The 13,544-nt window shown below is 34.5% G+C and overlaps 1 long non-coding RNA gene across 1 annotated transcript; it reads right to left on the reverse strand.

Moving 5' to 3' along the window:
* Window positions 1-2,851: 2,851 nt before the first annotated feature.
* Window positions 2,852-6,212, reverse strand: LOC306642794. The gene is made up of 3 exons (XR_013758689.1): window positions 5,096-6,212; window positions 3,353-3,485; window positions 2,852-3,195 (listed from the first exon to the last, which is right to left on the reverse strand). It is a non-coding gene; the product is annotated as an uncharacterized lncRNA (long non-coding RNA).
* Between the last annotated feature and the right edge of the window lie 7,332 nt (window positions 6,213-13,544).

The raw sequence follows: 13,544 nt of genomic DNA on the forward strand, positions 1-13,544 counted from the left end.
TCATGGTAGATGAGCTAAATTACCAGGACATGGAACTGATCAAGGGAATACTGATTTTAAGTTAGTGGGGATAGAAGTGAAAGCGTTCTACTTTTCATTAATTTGTGTCTCTTCTGTTAAAATCGTTCTTTGCTACTGGTTGTCCCTTTCTTCCTCCGAGCCTATCTTCCTTGGTTTCCTCACCAGTTGGTTCTCTCTCTATAGGAGCATGTGCTTGCCGTCTTCTTTTAGTGACCACCTCTGCTTCTGGATCCTGTCCTCCAGGATACACTGGCTCCGCAAGTCTCTTACACCAATAAACAAAGCAAGGCACAGGGAAGTATTTTGGAAGGAAAAAAAAAAAAAAAGTCATGGGAGACATTCTTTATATTTACTATTGATTTCACGCCTTAAGGTTTCCTACCATCACTCTTTAGTGAGACAAACTACATCAAGAAACCAAAGTTCTCTTATTCATTATGTCCATTAAGTGTTTGGAACACCTGGTAGTGCCCTTTCTCTTCCTTTCAACCCACCTAAATGCCCCACTTTCTCAACTTTTTGAGAACTATTTTATATTTAGATCTAGTTAAAAACTAAAATTTTTCCTCTTTGGAATATTATATAAAATGGAAACTCATGAATTCATTCATTTATCCTTAAACTCCCATGCATGTTTACCTGAATCATTCACACACCCACAAACTTTGCTATAAATTTATTTGGCCTATTCAGAAATGCAGTCTCCCATTTAATTTCTTTTCACTTTGCAATTTTTAATTCATCTTAATAAAAATAGTAAAAATTATCCCCACACTCTACCACTGTTTGACCATGTGTCTACAATGTCTTCTTTTATAGAAACAGACGCGGCATAATAGACTCTATGTAATTTTCTCGTATCAAATTTTACACATTTATGATACACTTTAGTAAGTTATGTGTCTGACCAGTGACAGTAGCACTAAATCAAATAGAAAGACTTCTTTGGTGTGCTTTGATATTTTATGTTAACATTTTATAATGAAACATATTTTGCAATTTAAATACATTTTCCATTACTGCCAAAAGCTGATTATTTTATTCTTTTACCACTATTTCTAGTATCCTATTTGCAAATGTCATTTCAGATAAAATTAGCAAATAATTTCTGTTCCACGAGAACAAATAGACCAAATAAAAAGGGCATATTCATAACTCATCTGCCATAAAAGCACAATAAAACAAATTAGATCATAAGACAGTGTGTGAGAAGAGTTGGTTCCAAAGTTTAGTGACACAAACTCTTGATTCTATTTGGACAGTGTGATATTGGGAAGCTAAGTATTGTGATATCACAGGGAATTAGTCATAAAAAATATATATTTTGAGTCAAAAAATTTGGTTTGAAACTTCAGTTAAGGCACATATTAGCTTATTTTTAAGATACTTTTGTAAGTCTCAGTTTTCTTTTCTTTTCTTTTTTCCCCCTTTATTGAAGATTTTATCCAGGGGCATTGTAACACTGGGATGCATCTTCACATCTGCAATCCTTTTTATTTATTTTTAATTTTTTAATTTTTTTTAACAATATAGAGACAGGGTCTCACTAAGTTGCTCAGGCTGGCCTCCTATTTGGTATCCTCCAGCCTCAAGCTCCAGAGAAGCTGGGATTACTAGTGTGCTCTACCATACCCTGAAAGTCTCAGTTTCCTCATCTGTAAAATGCAAAGAGTAATACCTACTTCTACAAGAACAGTATGAGTACAAGTATTATATTTTATACTAAATAATTTCATTTACCTATACAATTTTAGTATCCTAAAATTATCAATTTATAAAATGTGGTTTTTCAATGTCATATTTTATAAAGTACTATTGAATTAATAATGTCTTAGTGGTTAAACATGACCTCGTAAAGAAGAAATGAGGTGAAGTTCATATAAATAACTATCCTTAAAAGTGGAAAGCAAAAGAAATTTAAAACTAAGGTGCATATATATAAAATACAAAGGGCTATTTGTGATTAAATTGTAACAAATCACATTAATGTTTAATTGGCTTTTTCAAACCAATTAATTTAAATTTTATTAAAAATTATGATTTTGAAAATATATTGTTAATGCATTTAATTGGTTTTATATTTTATTTGTTATTTTTAAATTATTTCGGTTTTGTTACTTTATAACAGCTGATAACATGAGTGCTTTTAAAGTAAACCTTCATATACATATAATTTTAAAATTCATTATCATTTAAATTTTCTTCAAACCTACAATGAGTTTTTACAAAAGTTTTTCATCTTTTTAGGAAAGTCTTAGAATCTTTTAATCTTTTAAATCTTTTACTAAGATTTCAACAGATATAGTTCGGTCCTTAATTCATCCTTAGTTATCAGGACAAAGCTGTTGTTTTCTAGATCCTAAGTAGTGTTCTTTACTATCTGTCTGCATCAATGTCTTGATAAGCTATCCATGAATTAATTTATTCTTTATGTAAACCAGCACCTATTATTCATTAAAGCATATACTGAAGACTCAGAGAAAAAAGAATTTCATCTATCAAGATGTTCTTTTCTAGTTGGTGAGAAAGAATACCCAACAATTATATTATAAGGTGAAAGTAACCATCATATAGATTTGCACAGAATCCTGTTTCAACCTTATTCTACACATTGAGATCTCTGGATTTTGCTTCTGCTCTTTAATTTAGAATATTCATGGTCTTATAGAGGTGTATCTCCAGAGTGCCAGTATGTAGCAATATTGTCATTTATTTCAATCCCTCTGATTGCAGACCCATTAGGATATTTCCAACACACACATATTTTACCATGTGTTTTTAGTTCTTGGTGTTGTTGTCACCATTGCTGTTGTTTGAGTATTTTTTTTTTTTAAATTACCAGGCAGTATTACCTGGTGATAGTGTTTTCTTTAGAATATTGTGTGACTGCATCCCTGAACATCTGTCTTCTAAACTGTTATATGCAGAAGCATCAAGGGCAAAACAAGGAGGATAGTAGAGATTTTCTTCTGCAGGAAGTGTGTGTTCCAGACCACCCTGATATCTTGGCAGTGCCTCCTTAGAGTTGTACTGGCTGGCCATAAATCTCTCACTGCTTTGTGCAGGGACAGAATTGACCAAACCCCGAGATGAGATGATTGGCCGTATTGGTGAAGATGGACTTGACTCTCAAAGTGATCCTCAATTTTCCACAGTTGTTTAACACCCACAGACCTGTCAGGCAAGGGAGCTGACCTAAATATTTTATAAAGTCAAGCCTTTTAGGATTTTGAGACATTTTAGGACAATATGGTCTCATTTCTGATTCAAAGCGAGAAGCACGAGTTAGGATTTTAATGAAAATGAGTAGTTTAGGGGTAACTTGTCCTACCTGACCTCAGTATAAATGATTCACTGCATTGATCTGCTTCTCCATTTCTTCCGCAAAGCATGTGGAAAGAGATTCTGACCAGCTGCTTTAGGGTTCAGAGGTCACTCTCAAACATGCTGGTGACCTCTGCAGTCTGCATTTGAGTTGGATGGTTATGGAGAGTTGGTCATATTTGTACTCTTAACTTGTTTATGTGAGCTGTTCTTGTAATTTTGATTACATAATTAAATCTTATATGAACCAAATAAAAAGACAAAAAATAAATGTTCCTTTTTGAAAGGCCACATCATTTACAAATTCATAAACCATGACACTGATTTTAAAAATTTTAAACTACTCGTGACCCACAACTTTTGAAGGGCAAATTGCACGCACTTACACAACACTTTAAAGAAACCAAAACTAGAATTATAGATGGTAAACTACGAGTGTTTGGTGCTTGAGAGATGAGTCAGAACATTAATCAGCAGTAGCATGACTAAGAAACAGGTTCTTATCTTAGCAAAATACTAATGTACTGTTTAATAAACACATATAAGTGTTGAGTTAAAATAAAACATTTGAAATCCTTGTTGAGGTTTTTGTGATTTCTTGACTTTAGCAGCATTTTGATTAAACTTCTCAGTTCAAAATATTTTGGGCAATGGTCATACAGAAGGGTGAGTATATGATAAAAAGAAGAACATGAGATTGCAATGGGCAATTACAACTATATTAAATAAAACCAATGCTTTCAAAATTGAAACTAAAGAAATGGAAGAAACTGGTTTTGCCAACGTTAACTTGACTGTATGTCCACTGAAGTGGAGAGCACTTTTTGAGATTATTTAACTTTTCCTTTTGTACATCTTCTAAGCAAATTATTTGGAGACAGACATCTCTAGAAATTGAGTCACAAGCATCATAGTGCTGATAATACCATCTCTTATGATCTTATTCTTACCTAGTTCTTATATACCTTTTCCATAAATAACACAAAATACATATGTAATATATGTGGATAATAGACATATATGCATGTATTTTATGTATATTTTCTTCATTCTACTAGATAAAAAGGTATTAGTTTGACTATTTACTATTTAAGTCAATATTTAAATGTTAAATAAGCTTATTTAAATCTCTATTAGATATCCAAAGAAGAATTATTTCAAGTGAAAATTTTACTTGCAAAGTCTTAAGAAGTAAATTCAATGAAATATCACTGTTTTTTTAGATCATACTTTGTAAAAATGCTACTGAGTAAACACAGTAAAATATATGTCATTTCATAAAAAGTAGGTCAGTGCATTTATGAGGAATTAATTAGAAATCATATGTGAACTCACAAAATATAAAAATTAATGCACCATAAAAAGATTTGTTTTCTAATAAAATGAGGTCAATCTACTAATCTAGAAGTCAATTGGGTGGAACACGAGAAAGACATCTCTCTCATAGCTCCACAGTTCAGCATAATACTATAAGGACAAACAATTTTTGTTTTGTACTCAAGGGTTGATGAAACAAAATACCGAAATATGGTTCTTAATTTTGACATATTTGTTTCAGTTTATTTTCTATCTTATAATGAGTAACTATTTTTCTTTTGTTTCAAATGTCATCAGTTTTCTCTACCTATTTCAATTAATTAATTTAATTTTAAGCAGGCACATAAAAATAAAAGTTATACACAGTAATGGGAACTGTGTTTTGTTTTGACATATGTATACTTTGTGCAATGTTTATATCAGGCGAACATACCTATCTCTTCAATCATTCTCATCAGAGTGGAATGGTGGTACCTGGAGGCTGGGGAGATTGGGGAGAAGGGAAAGGGTAAGCAACGGTGGCTAAATTGCAGTTAGGCAAACTTAGAAGTTATGCCATGCTAATCCACAAGTAGGTGGTGTAATATGTGTAACAATAATGTACTGTATATCTCAAAAGTCCAGAAGAGATGATATGAAACAATGTTTTCCACAGGAGAAAAGACAAAGGAGGTTAAAGATTATAAAAATGTATGTTGTTTCTCTTAATTTGTAAGTTTTTTTCTTTGATCTTATAAACATCTGAATTAACTGATACCTTGTTTTTGAGCTATTCATATGTATCGTAATATTTTTTTTAAATATAGCATGTATGTATAGAGTGCCAAGAAATCTCCAGTCCTATAAGTTTTCTCTAAGTATGTATACCTGTTGAGCTCTCAGGTCAAGGAGTTAGCATTCCAGTAACCCACAAGGCTTCCTGTCTCTTTGAAGTCTCTTTCCTCTCAGAAGCAAGCACTATAGTTATTTCTAGAACCACAGATGCATTTTTTTTTTCCTATTTTAAATGATATGTTAGTCAATTTCTTATTGCTGGGACAAAATAGCTGAGAAAGTTTAATTAAAAGGAGAACATAGTCATACCTGATTCACAGTTTCAGAGGTTTCAGTCCATGATCACTTGATTCTACAATTTCTCAGCTTCATTGATGGAGAACATGGTGGCAGACAGGTTCCTTACCTCATGGAGTCCAGGAAACAGGGGGCGGGGATACAGCAAGGGATAAGATACAGTCCCCAGAGCTCACTCCCTCTATTAGATGCTGCCTCCTAGTTTGCAGTAGCTCACATTAGTCCATTCAGCTATGTATCCATCAATGGCTTAATTCATTGATGAGAAGAGATTGAGCCTTCATTATCCAATCTCTTCCCAAAGCCCCAGCTCTGAACATTGCTGAACTGGGGACCAAGCCTTCAACACAAGAAACTTTAAGGGACATTTACGACTTGAGTTGTAACAGAAAGCATGCAGTTTCTAACTATGGTGCCTAGATGTTCTGTTGGTTACTTGAGATGCATTTTGCTGTATCTAATGGTAGATCATTAGTTCTCACTGTGGTGTAGCATGCTGCAGTACTGTTGGGAGACATTTTCTCAATTCCACCTTTATCTATATAAACATTTTAAACATTTTGTGTCTACTTATTGACAATTTACATGATATATGATCTGAGTGTTATAACTGACATAACCTACTTGCTGGATTAAAGGACATAAATTATTTCATTGCAAAAATTGATCTCATGAATACCTGTATGATCCATGATAATATGTAACTGATAAACTGTACACTTAAAATAATTGTGGCACTCAATTAGGTACAAGTATTCAAAATTACTATTCTGCCTAATGAAATAATGTTATTATCATGGGAGGCAAGGCCTGAAAGAAATCAAGAGCACATGCCATAGCTCATTAAGGACGTCTCAGATTTATCTATGGCCCTTGACAAAGGTAGCCACTTAGGGTGTTACATCGATGCCAAATGCTCCTTGTCTTACATGAAATATTGATCAGAAAAGATGTTTTACTGGGTAAGTAAATGAATTAATATGGTCCTTCTGCAGACTTCCATTGTTTTATGGCATTTTCAAATGTCTGTATTAATTAAACATCAACAATTCATGAAAAGTGATCAACATAGGAACATAAGGATTTTTTAACATTATGACGGTCAGAAATAAAGGAAGGAAGCTAACATTACTGAATCATTTCACTTAATATGCTCTCTGGTTGAAATTTAAGCAAGTGCATATAAGAAACAGAAATGACGACAACAGGGTTCAGAGGAAAAATGTGCAGCCAATTTAGCGGGTGTAACCGGTGGTATTTGTAGAGCATCTTACTATATAAGAAGGCTGAATATAATTAGAAAAACTATGCCGAGAGATATATTTTTAATTTATTGAAGTTACATTTTTCCACTATTGAATAAAGGTTTCCTTTTCTGTTTTCCTCTTAAGCTTGTTAACAGTCACAGTACTGTCAAGGTTATAAAAGATTATTATTTAGAGTAGGTGAAGTAGGTTAAAAAAAACTTAATTAGTCTTCTTTTAAAAATGCTGGAGTTTGTTCAGGAAATTATCATTTGATATAATGGAAATTCTGCTTCGACTGTGCGCCTTTAGGGAATGTTAGGGGTAATTTCTATATAGATATAATGAAGCTAAATACAAGCTCATGTAAAAATAAATGTTTTCTGTAATAACTAACATTTCATAAATCAACTTGAAAGGGTAGCATTTTGTTATAGAAAGATAGTTCTGCTCAGTTCACATCACACACACACACACACACACACACACACACACACCCCTTAGTAAACTCTTCACTTACCCTGAAGGCTGATTCCTGATAACTTTATTGAACCAGCCATCCATTCATTCATCAAACCCGTCATCCATTCATTAATTTAAATAGTAAATTGACTGCTTACTACAAGTAAGCTTCATTATGTGAGAAGAGCACAAAAAAGAAGAAAGCATTGCTTTTACTCTCAAGACTAAATTATCCTTGATGGAGATGGTCACACAATCAAATAATTATATTTCAGTTTCTTGAGATGCAGTGAAAAATAGGCTATGTTCAAAGCTTTTAAAAGTCAAGAAGACAAACACATTAGGAAGAGTTTTCTGCAGCCAATATCTTAAACCTGAAAGTTATCTCAGGGACAATAAAGAAGTTAAAGGTACAAGTTGAGATATTAGTTAGATCCAGATTCTTAACCTAGCTCTATCTACCATATACTTCCTATAACATTTGGAAAAGTACTAAACCTCCTCATTTGCAAAGATCAATCGATCAATTTCATGTCTATGATTTGGATGAAAGAAAATAAAGCACATGAAGAACTTAGCAAAATAACAGTAACTACTTAATACATGCCAAGTACTCTTCTGAACTTTTGCTTGGTTATTTTATATAATTAATTAAACACATCTAAATGTAGAAAATATGCTATATCCCCTTGCTGCAAATCAAGAAACAGGTAAATGGGAGTTAGGTAAGAGAGACCTGTGATTTGAGCAAAGGGAGTCTGAAGCTAGAGCTTCCTTTGTAATCAATTTCCTGCACCACACTTGTGGATTTGTTACATAACCCACCTGTGTACATACTCATGCTACTGCTGTAGCTGTTGCTGATTATGATAGGTCAGGAGGGATTAGCTATATCAGAAATGGTAGGGAAAACCATCCTGAAGTCTGTTCCGAGCATATGGAAGCACAGAAAGAGGAGAAGCATGTGCATAAGGAAGTGCGAGATGTGTCCAAAGTTCCTGGAGCTCAAGGTACTGGTTGAGGAGAGGTGTGTCCCACAGGCTCATGCAGGCACATACAAAATGATAAGGAATGTGAATTTACTATAAGTGATAATGAGTAGGAATAGATGACCAATAGAAGTTGGTAGACAATCAGAGTAGTGGGCCCCATTAGGTCTCATTCCTATGTAGAGACCACACCATGGAGACAGCCTGTGGAAACACTCCATCCAACTCCTTTCTTCCAAAAGTTGAAAAATGAAAGGTGGTGTGAACCCAATGTGAGTTACAGGGGGGATTCACGTTCAAAGCCTCTTTGTCTTTTGAGTTTTTAGTTCTTGGACACAGCCCAAGAGCCTTGATACTTTTTTATTTGCTCTTCTTAGTTATAAATAACAATAAGATTCAACTTGACATAGTTATAAAAGCTTGGGATATAATTTGTTCTAATTTGGTCCACACTACTTTCCCTCCCCTCATCCTCCCCTGCTCCTTTCCCTCAACTCTACTGATCTTTCTGCTATTTACGTATAGCTTTTTAAAAATTACTGTCTTGTGATGTGCATGATGGTGAGATTTGCTGTGATATTCATACATGTACCTAGGAAAGTTAGGTCAGATTCCTTACACTGTCTTTCCGTACCCCACCCTTCTTCCCTTCCCTCTGTTCCCTTTATCTGCTTTACTGACCTTTCTTCTATTCCTTATTTTTCTAGTGCTATTTAACCTAGATTTTGGTCAATGATCATACTCTCGAACTATATAAGTCCCTAGGTCTGTACATAATAAAATAAAAATAAAAATGAAAATAAAGAAATCCTGCTATCAGGCACCCTCCCACATCGCCAGAGCTTTATCTCTTTCCTTTTCACTTAAATAAATCCTACTCCCTTTACTCTTGCTTTTTGTTATTGTCCATGGAATTCATTCTTCAAATCAGTAACACCAGAACCCAAAAGGAAATTGGTGAGGCCTGCAGCCTGCACAAACCCCATCCTCCAACAGACATGGGGAATCCAGTTTCATCTCAAACTTCAGTTTCAACAAGATGTTTCAAAGAGAGAAAATTATTGGTCAAGTCAGCATTGTTAAAATGATGACTCTGGAAGTTGGTAAAGGATACGTTTAAGAAAGAAAAGAAATGGAAGTAAGGGTTTGAGGGGGTGGTTGCAATCCTCTAGGAAAGAAGAGAGAAGTGACATAACAGGTGCCTAACCCGGGAGGTATGGATCAGTGGGAAAACACCTGAGACAGAACCTACAGGCCTCAGCAGGGCAGTGACAGTGCTTGATTGACTATGTAGCAGTGGACTTTGTTTTTATTGACATCACCCTGCATTGTCTTGACCAGGCACAGAAGCATTCACACAGCCATGATGAAGAGGATGGACTTACACCAGCTTTCTCTCTCCATTTCCGTGGTGTGTTATCAGCACAAATTGGATCAGGTCCATGTCTCTTGCTGCTGAAGAGTGAATCCAACCAATGCCGAGGGAAGCAAGCAGGGCGAAGAGCAGAGGAAAGCACAGCACTCCCAGCACAGTGCACATGGCGGGGCAGGTGTTTCCTATGGATTTCCTTAGAGAAGCTGTTCTCTGTCTTGGGACTGCTGGCTAGCTGTTCCTTCCTGGGGCTTCGAGATGGCTGACCATTTCTTATCTAGTCAATTCAGAGACGTTCTGTGGACCCCTGTTTCCTTCACGTGTCTGCTTCCTCAGGGAGGCGGCGATGTGCTGCAGCTGGTTCATCCTGTTCTGTTCATTTTTCTTATTTTGAAATGACTTTTCCATGATTTCTTCCCCAAACCCCACCCTACTCTGACTGCCTAGAAGACCTTTATCTCAGGTCTTAAACTGTGAAAATGTTCAAAACTGATGGGGAAACTGCATAGCTAAAGAAATTTTGGAATAGTTGGTGAAAATGAGGGTTTGTTTCCTTGCAAAATGCCTTAGGTTCTTTAATGTGCTGAACAAAGTGTGTCTCTACAACATTTTCCAAGTTTTTTGGCCACGTGTGTAATGGTAAGTTGCATGTGTGGATGTGTGGGAGATAACTGTAGGTTGGTTTCTAGAGATTTTATAGATATCCTTGGATAAATCAGAAAATTCTCATCAGAAGCATAATTTCCTCATAGAATGTAACTTCTTTTTCTTATTCTTTGGGATTAAGATACTCTTTCACAATTTCTTTTTATTACTGGTCACTTCTTACTCAATTTCTTTTATTGAATATAACCTTGTCAAAGAGAAGTCCCCTTGAATATTCTATGGGAGGTAGCCCAAAGCACTTTTCCTCTCACAGAGTCTGTATAATTTCATGCTATGTATTTTCTTCCTAACATTTCATTAGTTTTTGTTTGCTTTGCTTATTGTCCCTCTCCACCACATGGGATAAATGCCAACTTTCTCTTTTGTTCTGATATACTTAATTCCTCAAACATAGAGAAGGTTATAAAAGGAATTCTCTGTCTTTTGCATGAATAAAGAGTTCAAATAAAGAGAAATTCCAAGCAGCAAAACAAACAAACAAAAAACCCCACAATGCTAAGGCATTTAATCTGAAATAATATGCAATAAGGAAAAAATATTCAATAAAATATACAGTCCTAAGAATAAATAAATAAAAGGAATTCTCTAAATAACTGTTGATTGTATTAAACAATAAAAGAGCTTTTACCAAATAATATATTAATTACAAATAATACCAAATTATATGATTGCCAAATAGGATAGACACTAGGAAAGATAAGTTTGCTCAATGCAACATTTCCCCATTTCCTTGATAAATCATGTTTCATAGTATTGTTAATTCATGCACTGAAATGTCAAATTTTAGAATAGTTCAGTTTAACAAAATCACTATTTAAATAATGCTGAAGTTTTTAAGAGTGCTTTCTAAAATGCAAGAACTGATTTAAAAACATCATGTGAAGATGGATCTAATCAATGGTAAGAAAGTATGAAACTAAACAAGAACATTTCTGTTATGTGATATTCACTACCGCGAAGCATCTCTAAGGTTTCCTTGCAGTAAGTAAGAAGAATGCAAATCAATTTGATTTTTATGACATACAAGGTGCCTTGTTTCTCTTTCTAAGTTTTAAAAGGTATTTGCAATTTGAAAAAGTTGACAACAAACTTATTGCAATGTAAAACACCTCTGACTCTTCTGTTTCTCGAATTGTCAGATCCTTAGAGCATTGCAGACTAGATAAAGCTCTCCATCAGCTTTCAGAAACATATGCACTGGCAGCTGAAGCAAACACCTGAGGTGTTTCAGAATGCCATTTTCTAGAGCTAATTCATTATTGTTTCCCTTGTCTCCAGGGTTTATAGAGATGTTAATTTTAAGAAAAAATACTAAAAAGTTAAGAAAATAAAAATTATTTGGAAGTGTTAGATCATCTAGACATCATTGCTTGCTTTCTGAATATACTTCCTCTAATTTCAGTAACAAAGCAAGGTGGTATTGTTGAAAAACTTAATAATGTTCAAACTCCTGAATCCTGGTCTCTGTACCACTAGATATTTGTGTATTTGTTTAATTCCCAGGGACCCTGTGTCTGAATGTGCTCACGCATAATACACAGGAGTAGATGACTTCTTGTCCACCGTGGTCATCCATGACTCCAACCTATGAATGGGCACGCATCACTGAGTTTTGGCCACTCAGAATATTTCTTACAAATGATTGTCGTCAAGACTTTTTGCTTCTTAATGTGAAAGCTAACAGAAAGGACTCAAGCACTCACTGCTACCTTCACTGAGCCTCTTAATTCCTGCTCTCTGATAGACTCTGTGCTAAATCAAGATGCACTTCAGGGCCTTACTTAAAAAATCACAAAATCTAGTAGGGGAAAATAATTTTTTTCTTCTCTAGCTTCCCCTTCTTCCATTTTCTTATTTATTGCTTATTTTCTCTCCATCTCTTTTCACTAATAGGACTTGAAAACAGTATTTATAAATGAGAGGCATCTGAAGGGAAAAATCTGTATGTCTGAGGCAACACAGGAGTGGGGAGGTAGAGTTCAAGAAGGCTCTGGAGAGAATGTGGCTTTGTACCTGACCTTTAGCAGGTAAATAAATGCACATCCTTTCCATTAGTTTAATTCTTCAGTATCAACCATACATTTTCCTAAAAGGGCCATGGAAACGAACAATTATATAAGGGCTCAGTAGATATTGAAATTAATTATTTTTTTTCTTTTTCTACACTAATATGGCATATCAATGAACTGAAAGTTCTAAAAATTCAAGGTCTGTAGGTACTGCCTGGCACAAACAAGCAGATTCTATAACTTATGTGAAAAAAAATAGAAAACCCAAACTACTAATTGCTCACAGGTGATTATGATTGACTGTTATTTATTTAATTTCTTCTCTCTTATAACTGGGAGAATATAATTTTAACTATAAAAAAGTAAAGGGATAACATCATTTATTAGGTTCTCCCTTTTGTTTGAATTTATTCTAAATGACAGAAAAATGCTGATGACCTTCTTGGAAGCATAGTTCTAAATATGCATAAAAGGATATTCCTCTGTTCTAGAAAACTTACATGTATTTTGGGTACAATCTGAATTCAGGGAAGAATAAATGGTCTAGAATTGGTGTATTGTGCATGTGTGCAGTAAAGAAATTTGTGCTTAGGTCTGGATGTGTTTATATTATTGAGTTCGTGCCCTGTTGGATGCATCTACAAATTTCTGATGTCTAATGATCTCATTCATCAGGGTTTTTTGCCTCATGTTTTGGTGTTCTAAAGATCATATAACAGAAACATGCCATTCAATTCAAAAGAGTGTGAAGAACAAAATCTACCGTTAAGCTCTGGGAAAATGATGTCATCTGACTTAATCATTAGTTGCCTGATGGATTTTTCACAAAGCACTATTTAATCTACCATATCTCTATGAATACTAATCCTTTGTACAAAGAAACTTGGAAGGCTGACATTATTATTACTTCACCATTGACCATAATTTCATTTAAAAGAAAAGAAGAAACACTATTAATGCCATAGGGCAGAGTCAAATGGTTTGGCATTGTGAAAAGAAAGCTTCTTCAGTTCAAATATTAGCTCTGTCATTTATTAGCTATGTGACTTGCCAAGTTATGTTGGGAAAT

The sequence above is a fragment of the Sciurus vulgaris genome (assembly GCF_902686455.1).
Source record: "Sciurus vulgaris genome assembly, chromosome: 13".
Lineage (NCBI taxonomy): Eukaryota > Metazoa > Chordata > Mammalia > Rodentia > Sciuridae > Sciurus > Sciurus vulgaris.